At 41.0% G+C, this 14,795-nt stretch overlaps 1 protein-coding gene across 2 annotated transcripts in view; it reads left to right on the top strand.

Moving 5' to 3' along the window:
- Positions 1-14,795, top strand: part of LOC144600103 (glutamate receptor ionotropic, delta-2-like) — a 361,426-nt gene that overhangs the window by 327,904 nt on the left and 18,727 nt on the right. The gene's annotated exons all lie outside the window — the stretch shown is intronic.

The raw sequence follows: 14,795 nt of genomic DNA on the forward strand, positions 1-14,795 counted from the left end.
CCCACTACAATCAGTCTGAAAAAGTGTCTTAACCTGAAGCATCACCTCTCCAGCACTCCAACTGTAGTTACTCCAGCACTTTTTGGCTTTTTGTGTATTAAACCCGCATCTGCAGTTTCTTGCTTCTACTTTACTTTTTGATATGTTTGGCGAGGAAATGGGTATATGATACTTAAAACACCAGGTTGTTTAAATCACAAAGAGGAGATTTTTTTCCCCATCAGTTTCACCTGCCAGGTAACGTAAATGGAAAATCAACCTAGAAGCACTCTAACTTGAATCTTCCATTAAGAAAGCTTAGAATCGTGAGCTTAGTGACCATCTGAGATTCTTGTGCCAGTATATGGAAGTGGACAAGCTGCTGATGGGAGATCTGCACACTAATGTTAGAGTCCTCATGGAGTCCAGCAGTGGGATACAAACTTCCACAGGTTCCTAGTAATTCTAGTGATGTTGGCACAGTAAAAAAACACATTAAATTTATGTTTACTGAACCAGTTGTATTAAACAAAGGGAGAACTAAACAATGTATAGGAAGGAACTGCAGATGCTGGTCCGAAGATAGACACAAAATGCTGGAGGAACTCAGCGGGACGTGCATCATCACTGGATAGAAGGAATGGGTGACATGTGGGGTTGAAACCCTTCTTCAGACTGCCAATCTGAAGCAGGGTCTTGATCTGAAACAGCATCCATTCCTTCTCTCCAGCAATGCTGCCTGTCCTGCTGAATTCCTCCAGCATTTTGTGTCTATCTTTGGCAGAACTAAACAAAATTATTTTCTATGTCCAGTGCAATTTTGTGGAATCTAACATAATTAATTCCTGAGGGACTGAAAGGACTTCCCAGAAGTGTACAAGTCAAGAGCACTTGAAAAATGTTGGGATAAAGGAATTAGATTGGCTTCTATTTTGATTTCCTTCATGTGTTCTATCCCTCAATAGATGTTAACCTGGTTACCAGCATGCTCTGCTCTTCTTGCAACTGAGTTATCAACTGATTTTGGGTAGGAAATAGATAACAACTTCACTTCCTGATAAAATATTTTTGGAATATAGGGAGAAAAGACTCGTAAGCCTGGACAATATTTTGAATGTTGTAGGTATGTCACTCAATATAAAACCATGGAAGTTTTATCTTATTTCCGTCAGACATGGTTTGGGCTACATTTTTAACTATTTATATTTTTCTCGGCACCCCACTATATAGAAAGAAACATTAAGTCCTGTGGCTGTGCGGGGGACATTCTGCAGAAATATAGTGAGAATAAGATTTCAGTTATGGAGAAAAATCAGAAACTGCTTTTCTCATTAAAATTGAGGACGATATTTAAAATTTATGAAGGAATTTGTAAGCATGGATATTGATATATTGTGCCCACTGTGCCTGCAAGTTGGTATCAGGTGTAAGGGCTAAGATTTATCAATAGACGTACTGAAGGGAATTTAAAATATCGACTTATTTGTACATGGATTTCTATAACAGGGTTTATTGAACAAAATACCATAATATCAATTCATGGCATTTGGAAAAGAAAAATATGATGATGCGAGGAACGGACATAAAACTGATGTGAACTGATGGCCCCATAGAAATAAATGCACCAGATTGGGCAAGATAGACCAAAATGCAGTAATGTCATTTGATATCAATTTCCTAGAGATTATTTAGCCTTTTATTATTTAATGATTTTCTGTCTGCTGCACTACAAGTAAGAAAAATAAAGGTCTTCATAGATAGTGAGTGTCAGGAATTTTGCTCAAATGTAGTAACTGGATTTGTACCGGGCAATTCTGCTCTCTGAATTTTGAACCAAGACTAATATGTCATCTAAATACTCAAGTGTCGTATTAGTTTCAATAGTACTAACAGAAGATGCGTGGAAAATAATGTTTTTTTTTAAAAATGCAGATAATTTCACAAATGTTATTATGCATTTAAAGATTATTAAAAGTAAGGGTCTAATCATCAATTGTGCAATTAGGTTTTATTTCCAGGGCAGTCTGAAAGTACATGAAGTGGTGCAATGAGGAGAACAAATAAAACTTGCAGAGATAATATCGATAAAGATCACAGCTACCTTTACGGGCAGTGATTTTACATAGCACAGGGCAGCTTTTTGTGACTAAGGCAAGATTGTTCCTAATTTCAATACTATCATGTTATTCTTTATTGCGTGCCATCTTATCAACCCTTGTAGGAATTAAAATTACGGGAAAAAATCATGATTATATTTTCCTAATGCATCATCTCCCTCCAGTGTGTTTAATTTTCTTTCAGGCTGCTTCTTGCTGAGCTTCCGTTGCACCATGGCAACTGTTGCCTGGTTACACGATGAATCATTTAAAAAAGTTGCAATTGCCAGACTATCTGTAGAACCTACTTATGTTTATGGAAGGAATATGCACTTGGTCTGTTGATAAATTTGTCTGATTCGTTCTCAGTGCATTTTTCTTCCTACCGCATTGGTCGGATAAAGTAAAATTAATTGCTTACTTTAAACATTTAAAACTATTGCTATAGATGATGAAAGTGCAAATGTAAGAGCAGTTTCTATCTACTTGAGATGAATTCGCTGAAGCTATTGTGAGTCTCTTTTATCTAGGAAGTTAATTGCCAATAATCTTTAGATTTTTATGCCAGATGAGAGACATTGCAGCATTACATTCATCAATAGCCATGCTCATTTCTGGCAGGCTTTTAACGGACATAAATGAGAGGAAAATAGTCCAGCTATAGAACTTATATAAAATTTCCAATATTGTTGATGGAAGTTACAAGGCAGAAAGAACATCAAGAATGACTCGGGGGGGGGGAGACCAAGATCTGGATGTTTCAGGCGTTCACTTTAGAGATACAATGTGGAAACAGGCCCTAAGACCCCACTGAGTCAGCTCTGACCAGCGCTGATCACCCCATACACTGGCACTATCTTACACACTAGGGACAATGTACACTTTACAGAAGCCAAATAACCTACATGTCTTTGGAGTGTGGGAGGAAACCAGAGCACCCAGAGGAAACCCACACCTTCACAGAGAACGTACAAACTCTGTACAAACAGCACCCATAGTCAGAATTGAACTTGGATCTCTGGCGCTGTAAGGGACTAACAACACTACTTCTTTGGGGATTTTGTGAAGTCCATTCATGTAAGAGAGGGCAAAGTTGGCAAGCTTTGAGTATAAAACCTCCTGCGTAGATTGTATGTGGCAAGTTAATGCCTAAGAGTTTCTGGTATTAACATAGGATACTGTTGGCATAAGCAGGACCACTCTGAGGAGTGAGCATAATGTAGTTGACAAGGCAGCAGACCCGAATTTGTCAGCCATATTTTCTTTTTGGAAGTAAAATGATGAAATAGCAGAACCATGAGAGGAAAATGAAAGTTCTTACGAGAAAAATAAAGTGAAGAGTTGAATCCCTTGGAAAGCCATTATATTTTATACCATTATCCAGCTGAAATCTAAGCCGCAGTGTGTTCACTCCAGCATACAAATTGTAGATAGAAAAAAAGCCATTTTGGACAGGCTGGATGTTACTGTGTATTATCTGTTAAATGGATTTTTGGTGAAAATAAAGTTTGTGGCCATGACAACCTTGAACTGCTACCTTGTAATTTTTGTGTGAGTAAAGAAAATTGCATCCGGGATCCATACCTAAAGCAATGCCTTTTAGATTGTAATGAGGGATTATGAGAAGGAAGAGGATAAAATGTAGAAGACTGTCGGAATTTGGGGGAAACTGGAAACAAGAGGAAAAACTTGGATTTTACCAAGAACTTTCGTTTTTAGTTTAGTTTAGAGATACAGCGCAGAAACAGGCCCTTCGGCCCACCGGGTCCACACCGGCAAACCCTGCATATTGACACTATTCTACACACACTAGGGACAATGTTTACACTTACCAAGCCAATTTACCTACATACATACCTGTACATCTTTGCAGTAAGGGAAAAAAATGAAGATCTCGGAGAAAACCCACGCAGTCACTGGGAGAGCAGAAAAAACTTTGTACAGACAGCACCTGTGGCCGGGATCAAACCCGGGTCTCTGGCGCTGCAAGCGCTGTAAAGCATTAACTCTGCCTCTGCGCCACCATGCCGCCCATTTATTATAACTTTTTAGACAATAGACAATAGACAATAGACAATAGGTGCAGGAGTAGGCCATTCAGCCCTTCGAGCCAGCACCGCCATTCAATGCGATCATGGCTGATCACTCTCAATCAGTACCCCGTTCCTGCCTTCTCCCCATACCCCCTAACTCCGCTATCCTTAAGAGCTCTATCCAGCTCTCTCTTGAAAGCATCCAACGAACTGGCCTCCACTGCCTTCTGAGGCAGAGAATTCCACACCTTCACCACCCTCTGACTGAAAAAGTTCTTCCTCATCTCCGTTCTAAATGGCCTACCCCTTATTCTTAAACTGTGGCCCCTTGTTCTGGACTCCCCCAACATTGGGAACATGTTATCTGCCTCTAATGTGTCCAATCCCCTAATTATCTTATATGTTTCAATAAGATCCCCCCTCATCCTTCTAAATTCCAGTGTATACAAGCCCAATCGCTCCAGCCTTTCAACATACGACAGTCCCGCCATTCCGGGAATTAACCTAGTGAACCTACGCTGCACACCCTCCATAGCAAGAACATCCTTCCTCAAATTTGGAGACCAAAACTGCACACAGTACTCCAGGTGCGGTCTCACCAGGGCCCGGTACAACTGTAGAAGGACCTCTTTGCTCCTATACTCAACTCCTCTTGTTACGAAGGCCAACATTCCATTGGCTTTCTTCACTGCCTGCTGTACCTGCATGCTTCCTTTCATTGACTGATGCACTAGGACACCCAGATCTCGTTGAACTCCCCCTCCTCCTAACTTGACACCATTCAGATAATAATCTGCCTTTCTATTCTTGCTTCCAAAGTGAATAACCTCACACTTATCTACATTAAACTGCATCTGCCATGTATCCGCCCACTCACACAACCTGTCCAAGTCACCCTGCAGCCTTATTGCATCTTCCTCACAATTCACACTACCCCCCAACTTAGTATCATCTGCAAATTTGCTAATGGTACTTTTAATCCCTTCGTCTAAGTCATTAATGTATATCGTAAATAGCTGGGGTCCCAGCACCGAACCTTGCGGTACCCCACTGGTCACTGCCTGCCATTCCGAAAGGGACCCATTTATCCCCACTCTTTGCTTTCTGTCTGTCAACCAATTTTCTATCCATGTCAGTACCCTACCCCCAATACCATGTGCCCTAATTTTGCCCACTAATCTCCTATGTGGGACCTTGTCGAAGGCTTTCTGAAAGTCGAGGTACACCACATCCACTGACTCTCCCTTGTCAATTTTCCTAGTTACATCCTCAAAAAATTCCAGTAGATTTGTCAAGCATGATTTCCCCTTCGTAAATCCATGCTGACTCGGAATGATCCCGTTACTGCTATCCAAATGCTCAGCAATTTCGTCTTTTATAATTGACTCCAGCATCTTCCCCACCACTGATGTCAGACTAACTGGTCTATAATTACCCGTTTTCTCTCTCCCTCCTTTCTTAAAAAGTGGGATAACATTTGCTATCCTCCAATCCACAGGAACTGATCCTGAATCTATAGAACATTGAAAAATGATCTCCAATGCTTCCACTATTTCTAGAGCCACCTCCTTAAGTACTCTGGGATGCAGACCATCAGGCCCTGGGGATTTATCAGCCTTCAGTCCCATCAGTCTACCCAAAACCATTTCCTGCCTAATGTGGATTTCCTTCAGTTCCTCCATCACCCTAGGTTCTCCGGCCCCTAGAACATTTGGGAGATTGTGTGTATCTTCCTCAGTGAAGACAGATCCAAAGTAACGGTTTAACTCATCTGCCATTTCTTTGTTCCCCATAATAAATTCCCCTGCTTCTGTCTTCAAGGGACCCACATTTGCCTTGACTATTTTTTTCCTCTTCACGTACCTAAAAAAACTTTTGCTATCCTCCTTTATATTATTGGCTAGTTTACCCTCGTACCTCATCTTTTCTCCCCGTATTGCCTTTTTAGTTAACTTTTGTTGCTCTTTAAAAGAGTCCCAATCCTCTGTCTTCCCACTCTTCTTTGCTATGTTATACTTCCTCTCCTTAATTTTTATGCTGTCCCTGACTTCCCTCGTCAGCCACAGGTGTCTCTTACTCCCCTTAGAGTCTTTCCACCTCTTTGGAATAAATTGATCCTGCAACCTCTGCATTATTCCCAGGAATACCTGCCATTGCTGTTCTACCGTCTTCCCTGCTAGGGCCTCCTTCCAATCAATTTTGGCCAGCTCCTGCCTCATGCCTCTGTAATCCCCTTTGCTATACTGCAATACCGACACTTCCGATTTTCCCTTCTGCCTTTCCATTTGCAGAGTAAAACTTATCATGTTGTGATCACTGCCTCCTAATGGCTCTTTTACCTCTAGTCCCCTTGTAATCTAATCCATGAAAAATGTACTGGCCAAATATAAACCAACAAAATTGGCTGACACAGACCAAGCTGATTTGAACCAAGAAATTATCTGCAGTGCAATGAGCTCCATACTTGGGATACTCTGTGGAGCGCATTTTTTCCCCTGTGGTGTTTATGAATTTCTAATGTAATTTTACAAGCAATTGGTGAAGGAGCAACTAATCCTAGAGGTAATTATTTTTTATTTTGCGTGTTTAAGGGGTGAAGAGGGAGTGAGCAGGGTGAGACTGGTCCTTGATTACTCTGGTGGCCTTGCCGAGGCAGCATGAAGTGTAAATATTATCTGTCTATTTAATTCACACTGATTGTGATGAGGTCTGGAACATCTGTGATGAGGAGGTCATACAACCACTGAAATCCAAACTAGATATTGGTGAGCAGATTGTTGGTGAATAGGCTTTATCTGATAGTATTGTCAACGACACCTCCCATCAATTTCCTGATGATTGAGAACAATGATGAGCTGGGTTGGATTTGGCCTGATATACCTGGGGAATGGTTGGACAGTTAACAGTATTGCAGCTTGGCTTGACACACAACTAATTCTGGACTGCACACCTTTATATTGCAACTTGTATATTGCCTAATCCTTTTGTCTTTGCAGTATTCCGTGCTGTCAGTTCATTCTTAACACAACGTGTAACTGAATTAAAATGCCTGAAGACTAACTTTTATTGGAAAGGCGGATCATCCTTGGTTTAGTTTAATTTAGTTTATTATTGTCATATGTACTCAGATACAGTGAAATATTTTAGTTGCGCGCTATCCAGTCAAAGAAAAGACTGTACATGATTACAATCAAGCCGTCCACAGTGTAAATAAAGGATAAAGGGTACAACATTTAGTGCAAGGTAAAGTTAGATCAAGTCCAATTAAAGATGGATCAAAGGTCTCTAATAAGGTAGATGGGAGATCAGGACCACACTCTAGCTGGAGAGAGGTTGGTTCAATTGCCTGATAACAGTTGGGAGGAAACTGTCCCTGAATCCGGAGGTGTGTGTTCTCAAACTTCTGTACCTCTTGCCCGATGGGAGAGGGGAGAAATGATGATATCCAATGAGAAGAAAGTCTAGCTATCAGCCCTTCACAATCAATGGCATTACCATCTCTGAATCCACAGCAATCAATATCCCGGGGTTACTATTGATGAGAAAGTGAACTGGAGTAGCCATATACACAAAGTGAACACAAGAGCATGTCAGAGGCTAGGAATCATGATGTGAATAACCTTATCTCCTCACCTTCTAAAGGCTCAAGTCATGAGCATGATGGAGAACTATTGCTGAATGAGTGCAGCGTCGAACAACGTTCAAGAAACTCAACATCTTAGACATGGTAGGCCACTTGATAGGCAATGTAACCACAACCATTTACTCAGTTACAACAGTTTGTACCGTTGTAGCATCTCATCAAGTCTCCTTAGACAATACCTTCCAAACTTTCCATCTCTATCAGCTTAAAATACGAGGGCAGCATTGGGAACGCCACCACCTGGAAGAACACTCCAAGCACACGCCATTCTGACTTGGAAATATATCGTCGTTCCTTCACCATGGCTGGGTCAAAATGTTGGTATTTTCTCCCTAACAGCATTGAGGGTACACCCACACATCAAGAACTGCAGTGATTCAAGAATATAACACATCATCACCTTCTGAAATGCAACTGGGGATAGACAGATAAGTGATGGTTTAGCTTCTGAATCCCAAATAACATGAATGAATATATAACAAAATGTATTTTTGATACTGATTCCAGAATTCTTGCTTAATATGCAAATTTAGACGTTCTTAAATGCTATAATTTTTAAATCTAAAATTTAACCCCACAATATTTGCCGTAGAGACCATTGTTTATCTTTAGATAAATTACTTACATGAGAGATTTGTAAGAAGAATCTAAATCTCCCAAGCTGCACTTTCCCGACATGAATTTCTTGGATCATCTGCTATCATCCTCTTAAAAAATGGATCGTAAAGAAGAAATCCTCTGGGGAAAAACCGTTCTGCGGTATACCCCTACATTTTATACAGCTCTATAAATATAAGATAACCTTGAAGAATATTTACACATTACGCAAGGACCTTCAAGGATGAGGAGCAATAGTTTTTAAAAATACCAATCTGAGGTGAAGTTTTTACAGGCTGTTTCACAGCACCATAACACAATAATTCAACATCAAAATCCTCACATTAATCTTCCCCTGTTAATGTCCGTGTTAAATGGGTTTTGTAAAGTGCCATTCGAGTAGCCTGGGTAACTGTGTTTGATGGTCCACACTGCAGCCACAATGTGCTGGCAGTGGAGAGAACTAATACTTAGGATGGTGGGGGGCGAGGTTCCAACCAAACCTGCTTTGATCTGAATGCTGTTAATTATCTTGAATGAGGTTGGAACTGCACTCCTGTATGCAGTTCTGTCACATTTGTGACTTATTTCTTGTAGACTGTGGAATGTGTTTTGTATATCAGAGGTTGAGTCACTTACAACAATATACCAAGTCTCTGACCTCTCCAAACGAGCACTGTATTTATGTGGCTGGTCTAGTTAAGCTTCTGGTCAATGTTTACTCCCAGGGTGTTGATGTTGGTGGATTTGATGATAGTAATGGCATTGAACATGAAGATTAAGTAATTAAACTCTCTCTTGTTGGAAATAGTCATTGCCTGGAACTTTTGATGCAAATATTACTCACCACATCATCCCATGCCTGAATATGGTCTCGGTTTTGTTGCAGGTAGGCATGGGCTACTTCATTTCCTATGAAGTTGAAACGAAAATTGAACTTTATACAATCATCAGCAAACATGCCACTTCCAACCTTACAATGGAGTAGAGATTATTGATGAAGCAGCATTCTTTGCTCTGGGCAACCTGTGGCTAGGAAGCAGAGAAAAATAGATTTGACTCTAATCTAAGATAGATTAAAGGTCTCCAATATGGTAGATGGGATGTCTGGGCCAAAATCTAGCTGGTGACAGGACAGTTCAGTTGCCTTATGAAAGCTGGGAAGAAATTGTCCCTGAATCTGGAGGTATGCATTTTCAAACTTCTGTACCACTTACCTGATGCAAGAAGGGAGAAGAGGGAGTGAGACAGGTCCTTGATTACGCTGGGGGCATTGCCGAGGCAGCATGAAGTGTAAATGTTATCTGTCCATTTAGTTCACACTGATTGTGATGAAGAGGCCTGGAACAAGATACATCTACTGAAACCCAAACTAAATATTGGTGAGCAGATTGTTGGTGAATAACTATTGCTTGATAATTTTGTCATGTCATCTTCCATCAATTTGCTGATGATTGAGAACAATGATTAGCTGGGTTGGATTTAGCCTGATATACCTGGGGAATTGTTGGATGATTAAGAGTATTGCAGCTATACTGGAACAGCTTGGCTTGATACACAACTAATTCTGGACTGCACGCCTTTATATTGCAACTTGTATATTGCCTAGTCCTCTTTAAAGTATACTGTGCTATCAGCTCATTCTTAATGCAAAATGACACGGAATCAAAGTGCTTGAAGATTTGAGTTTTTGGAAAGACGGATCATCCACTCAGCTGAATATGAATGTTAATATTTCACCCTTGTCTTTAGCACTCACCCTTGTCTCAGGAATATTAAGGATGAGGATGTCCTTGGAGCCTTTACCTCCCATTAGCTGTTTAATTGACCAACACTACTCATGTCAGACCGTGACAGGGCCACGGTTCTTCGATCAGATGCTTTGGCATCTGTAGTTCTGCCTACACATGCTATTTCTCAGCAGTTTACTCATAGAGCATGAAATTCCTTTGTCGAATAAGGTGGAAAAAAAACTGGTGCCTTTTCCACTTCTGGGTTTCAAGGTGTCGACTGGGAAACATTCTCACTTAAGTCTGGAAGTGCTGCTAGTGTTCTGCTATCTCCCCTTAAGAGCTGAGTAGGGAGACCACACCCAGGGTAAATGCCAGCAGCTCTTTGAACATGTAGTCTCAACTCTTCATCCTGCTCACACATCCCCCAACCCTCACACCCCCTCCACCTCCCCCACCTCCCCAAACACCTCTAACCACCACCATGACTCCGTCCCATCAGTTCCAGACAGGTTTACTTGTCTACTAATGGCAGTGCCTGCTCCTTCACAGCTGCAGTAGAACAAAGTCTAAAGAGGCCTTCAGTGGTTCTGAAGCCCAGGGGGATGCCCAACAGCAATGCCACAGACAGAGCCTTATCCTACCTCGTCTAAAGTCACACAATATGCACTGTGTAAAAGCCAGAGGGAATATTAATAAGCCATTTCACTTCACTAATGGTTTGCACATGGCTGTTTAATTTTTCCCACCCAATACAGTCACTCCCCAACTTATGTAATAGGCGACTTATGTAAACTCACACTTATGTAACCATTTCTTTAAGCCCTTTGCTTTATATCTGAGTTGTGTGGCTCGGTAGCATTGCGCATGTGGTCGCTTCTGCCAGCTAGTCAGCTAATCTCATGGATGCTCTCAAGTGGTCTCCCATGTGGTCTTCCTATTGACACTCCCATGTGGTCTACACATCGGACTTCCCATGTAGTCTCCACGTCGGAGCTCCCATGTGGTCTCCATGTCAGAGCTCCCATGTGGTCTCCATGTCAGAGCTCCCATGTGGTCTCCACGTCGGAGCTCCCATGTGGTCTCCATGTCAGAGCTCCCATGTGGTCTCCACGTCGGAGCTCCCATGTGGTCTCCATGTCGGAGCTCCCATGTGGTCTCCATGTTGGAGTGCCCACAAGGTCTTTGTATGAAAGCTCCCAAGTGGTCTCTGTGTCCGAATTCCCATGTGGTCTCCACGTCGGATCTCCCATGTGGGCTCCACGTCAGAGCGCCCCCAGGGTTTTTGTATCAAAGCTCCCATGCGGTCTCTATTTGGAGCTCCCATGTGGTCTCCATGTTGGAGCTCCCATGTGGTCTCTGTGTCGGAGCTCCCATGTGGTCTCCATGTTGGAGCTCCCATGTGGTCTCCGGGTTGGAGCTCCCATGTGGTCTCTGTGTCGGAGTTTCCACGCGGTCTCCATGTCGGAGCTCCCATGTGGTCTCTGTGTCGGAGCTCCCATGTGGTCTCTGTGTCAGAGCTCCTTTGAGGTCTGTGTCAAATTGTAAATTTAACCATGCATAGTATTATTTCTGTTTTGGTCTAACATAACATCTGACTTATGCTAGGGTGCATGGATTGTGACCCTTATGTAAGTTAGGGAGCGTCTGTACTATGTAAATACCAGACTCTGACTGAGCACGCCAAATGATGTTACACTGAAACTCTGATGGACCTGCGGACTATTTTGGATCTTTGTTCTGCCTCGGTGGCACCATCAGCCAGGATTTCAGTGAGTTTTTTCATTCGCTGCCAAGCCTCCAGTCTGTTTGTTTCTTCACATAGTGGTGGCATTGACAAGAGCTGCTTAATGAATATATCATGTTGTTGCTTGTTAACAAGGACAAGTTCTCAATGTTAGAGGCCTTTAAAATTGCATGGATTTACGTTCTAACAAATATTCACTGGCAAAAGTTTTAATTGTGGAAATCTGAGTAGAAACCTCTGCAATGCCATTTTAATATTTCGCTCTCAAAGCCCTGTGTACACCAAAGATTTTGGCAAGTGTGGTATGATAACTAAGCAAGGGGATACTGGCGTTTAATTATAATGATTATATCATGATTTGTCCTTTGATGCACACTGTTTGTATTTTGTGTGAACTGGCTTTACCCTTGATGTCAAATTAGGCTTGTATGTTAACAAATCAATTTTATCTTTACATTTTATTCCCTTGTGTTTATTTAATGTCAGGTAGCAATAACATTGAATGTTCAAAGTGGTGCAAACCAGTGCAATGAAAAAGCTCATTTGCATTTTGCACTGTTATTAAGGGAAACATGAAAGTGTAAGGACAAATAATTTGATAAATATGCAGAATCTGATTTTAATTACAAATACTTTGACTATATAGTCAAGATGTTCCTCATATTGATTCCCAGAATGGAGGTTATTTTATGAGGAAGAGTTGAGTTAATTGTGTCTACAATCCATGGTAGTTAGAAGAACAATCAGTTTGATCTATGGAGGAGGCTTGAAGGAGTAAGTTTTATAAGGATATTTCCGTTGCTGGGAGAATCTATAATTCTGTGGCAAATTCCAGGATAAAGGGTACCCCAGAATTTGCTGTTGGCAGTTTGCAACATCTTCACGGCAATATTGTGAAGCCTTCCCTGGTATAAAATTCAGAAATTAGTGTACTGACACAAAGTGCTAGTATTTACAAAATATTCTCCCTGTAAAAATTTCCTGAAAACATTACTCTTTTAGATGACCTGAGGTGACGTTGTTTACCAATTGCTGCTCAAGATACTTGTATTGATAAAACCTAATTTTACATAAATAATTTTTACATATATGTCACAATTCGCAAGCCACCATGACGGCACAGTGGCGTAGCGGTAAAGTTGCTGCCTTATAGCGCCAGAGACCCGGGTTCGATCCTGACTACGGGTACTGCCTGTGCGGAATTTGTACGTTCTCCCCATGACCCATGTGGGTTTTCTCCAGGAGCTCTGTTTTCCTCCCACACTCCAAAGACGCACAGCTATAGGGTAATTGGCTTGGTAAAATTGTAAATTGTCCCTTATGTGCGTGTAGGATAGTGTTAGTGTGCAGGGATTACTGGTCGGCACAGACTCGGTGAGCCAAAGAACCTGATGCCTGTATCTAAACTAAACTAAACTAAATAATTCAATTATTTTTACTATAAGCATTGTCTTTTATTGCTTAAAGCTTGTTTAATATTAATATTAATATTAATATTTATCGGTATACTCTCTGAGAATGATAGGTATGTATGAGACCATGGGTAATTTTGAATATTGGTGGGAATTATATTATAGTTGTGTTTCCTAACTAAAAGGCAGGAAAGGTTAACAAGCAGAGGGATTCTGTGCAAGGTAGAATATGGCAGCAGAGTTTTGAATTACGTTTTAATACAGTGAGTAGAAGGAGAGAGGACCACCAGAATGGCTTTAGAATAATAAGAATGTAAGCAAACAAGGACGTGCGAGTTTCCATATCATCTGAACTGAGACTGAATGAAGTCCAGTGGTGTCACTTTAATAGATATAGTGACTTTAATTTCAACTTGGGCTCAAACATAATATTGAGGTAGATCATGCAGACTTTGGTGAGATAACATTAGTAGTCTTGTGTGCAATTTTAGATTCTGAGCCTGAGGTAGGATACTAACGGAGGAGTCTTTTCCATATTGATTCATGGAATTGATTCATATATCAATAATAATTACAAGGCAATTGAAGGCATCATCTCTGGCTAGGGAGTCAACCACCCAGGGCAAAGGTGTGGGGAAAAAAATGTTATCTAGGAGCTGGATGAAGGTTTGCACAACCTATGTTTGTACTAATATTTTAAATATTCTCCAGAAAAATCTTGAAAGTATTCTCAGAGACTGGGTATGTTCAAATGTCAGGTTATTTTTTACATTAAGCCATTCAACAAGAAAGTAAGGAGCCATAAGTTCAGCTACGATCTTATGGAATTGGCAGAACAGCCTCGAAAAGCCATTTGGCCTGCACCTACTTTGTCCTCTGTTCTTATTTCCTGAAGTGAAAATTGTTTTTTTCAGTGTGAGAAATTGGAAATACATTTACCTACTAAGCAATGCACAGTGCAAACGATGTGCGAATGATAGTTAATGATATGAGTGAAAGAATGATATTCCAGCAAGCAGTGTAGTCTGCCCTCTGCAGGAATCCCACACTTAATTTACCCTCTACCATTGCCAAGTAAGATTTCCACATCTTAGAAGATGAACTGACAGCACATTGCATCTTTGCAGATTGTGTGCCAAATACTGAGTGCTAATTATGATCATTAGGAACTCATAATTGATCTTTACTGGAGTGCCTCCAATTCAAAGTATCAATATAACAGAGGTTGATCAAAACACAAAAACCCCAAATTTTATTTAATAGGTTATATATTAAACATTAAAAAAATATTCTTTTATTTTGGTTAAATGAGAAATGTTAAACACAGAGCATTACATGGTAAATGCATCCAATGGTGATTATTTAATGATGTGTTTAAATTATTCATGAGTGTAGCGCAGCGGTAGAGTTGCTGCTTTACAGCGAATGCAGCGCCGGAGACTCAGGTTCGATCCTGACTACGGGTGCTGCACTGTAAGGAGTTTGTACGTTCTCCCCGTGACCTGCGTGGGTTTTCTCCGAGATCTTCGGTTTCCTCCCACACTCCAAAGACGTACAG

The sequence above is a fragment of the Rhinoraja longicauda genome, chromosome 14, assembly GCF_053455715.1.
Source record: "Rhinoraja longicauda isolate Sanriku21f chromosome 14, sRhiLon1.1, whole genome shotgun sequence".
Classification (NCBI taxonomy): Eukaryota; Metazoa; Chordata; class Chondrichthyes; order Rajiformes; family Arhynchobatidae; genus Rhinoraja; species Rhinoraja longicauda.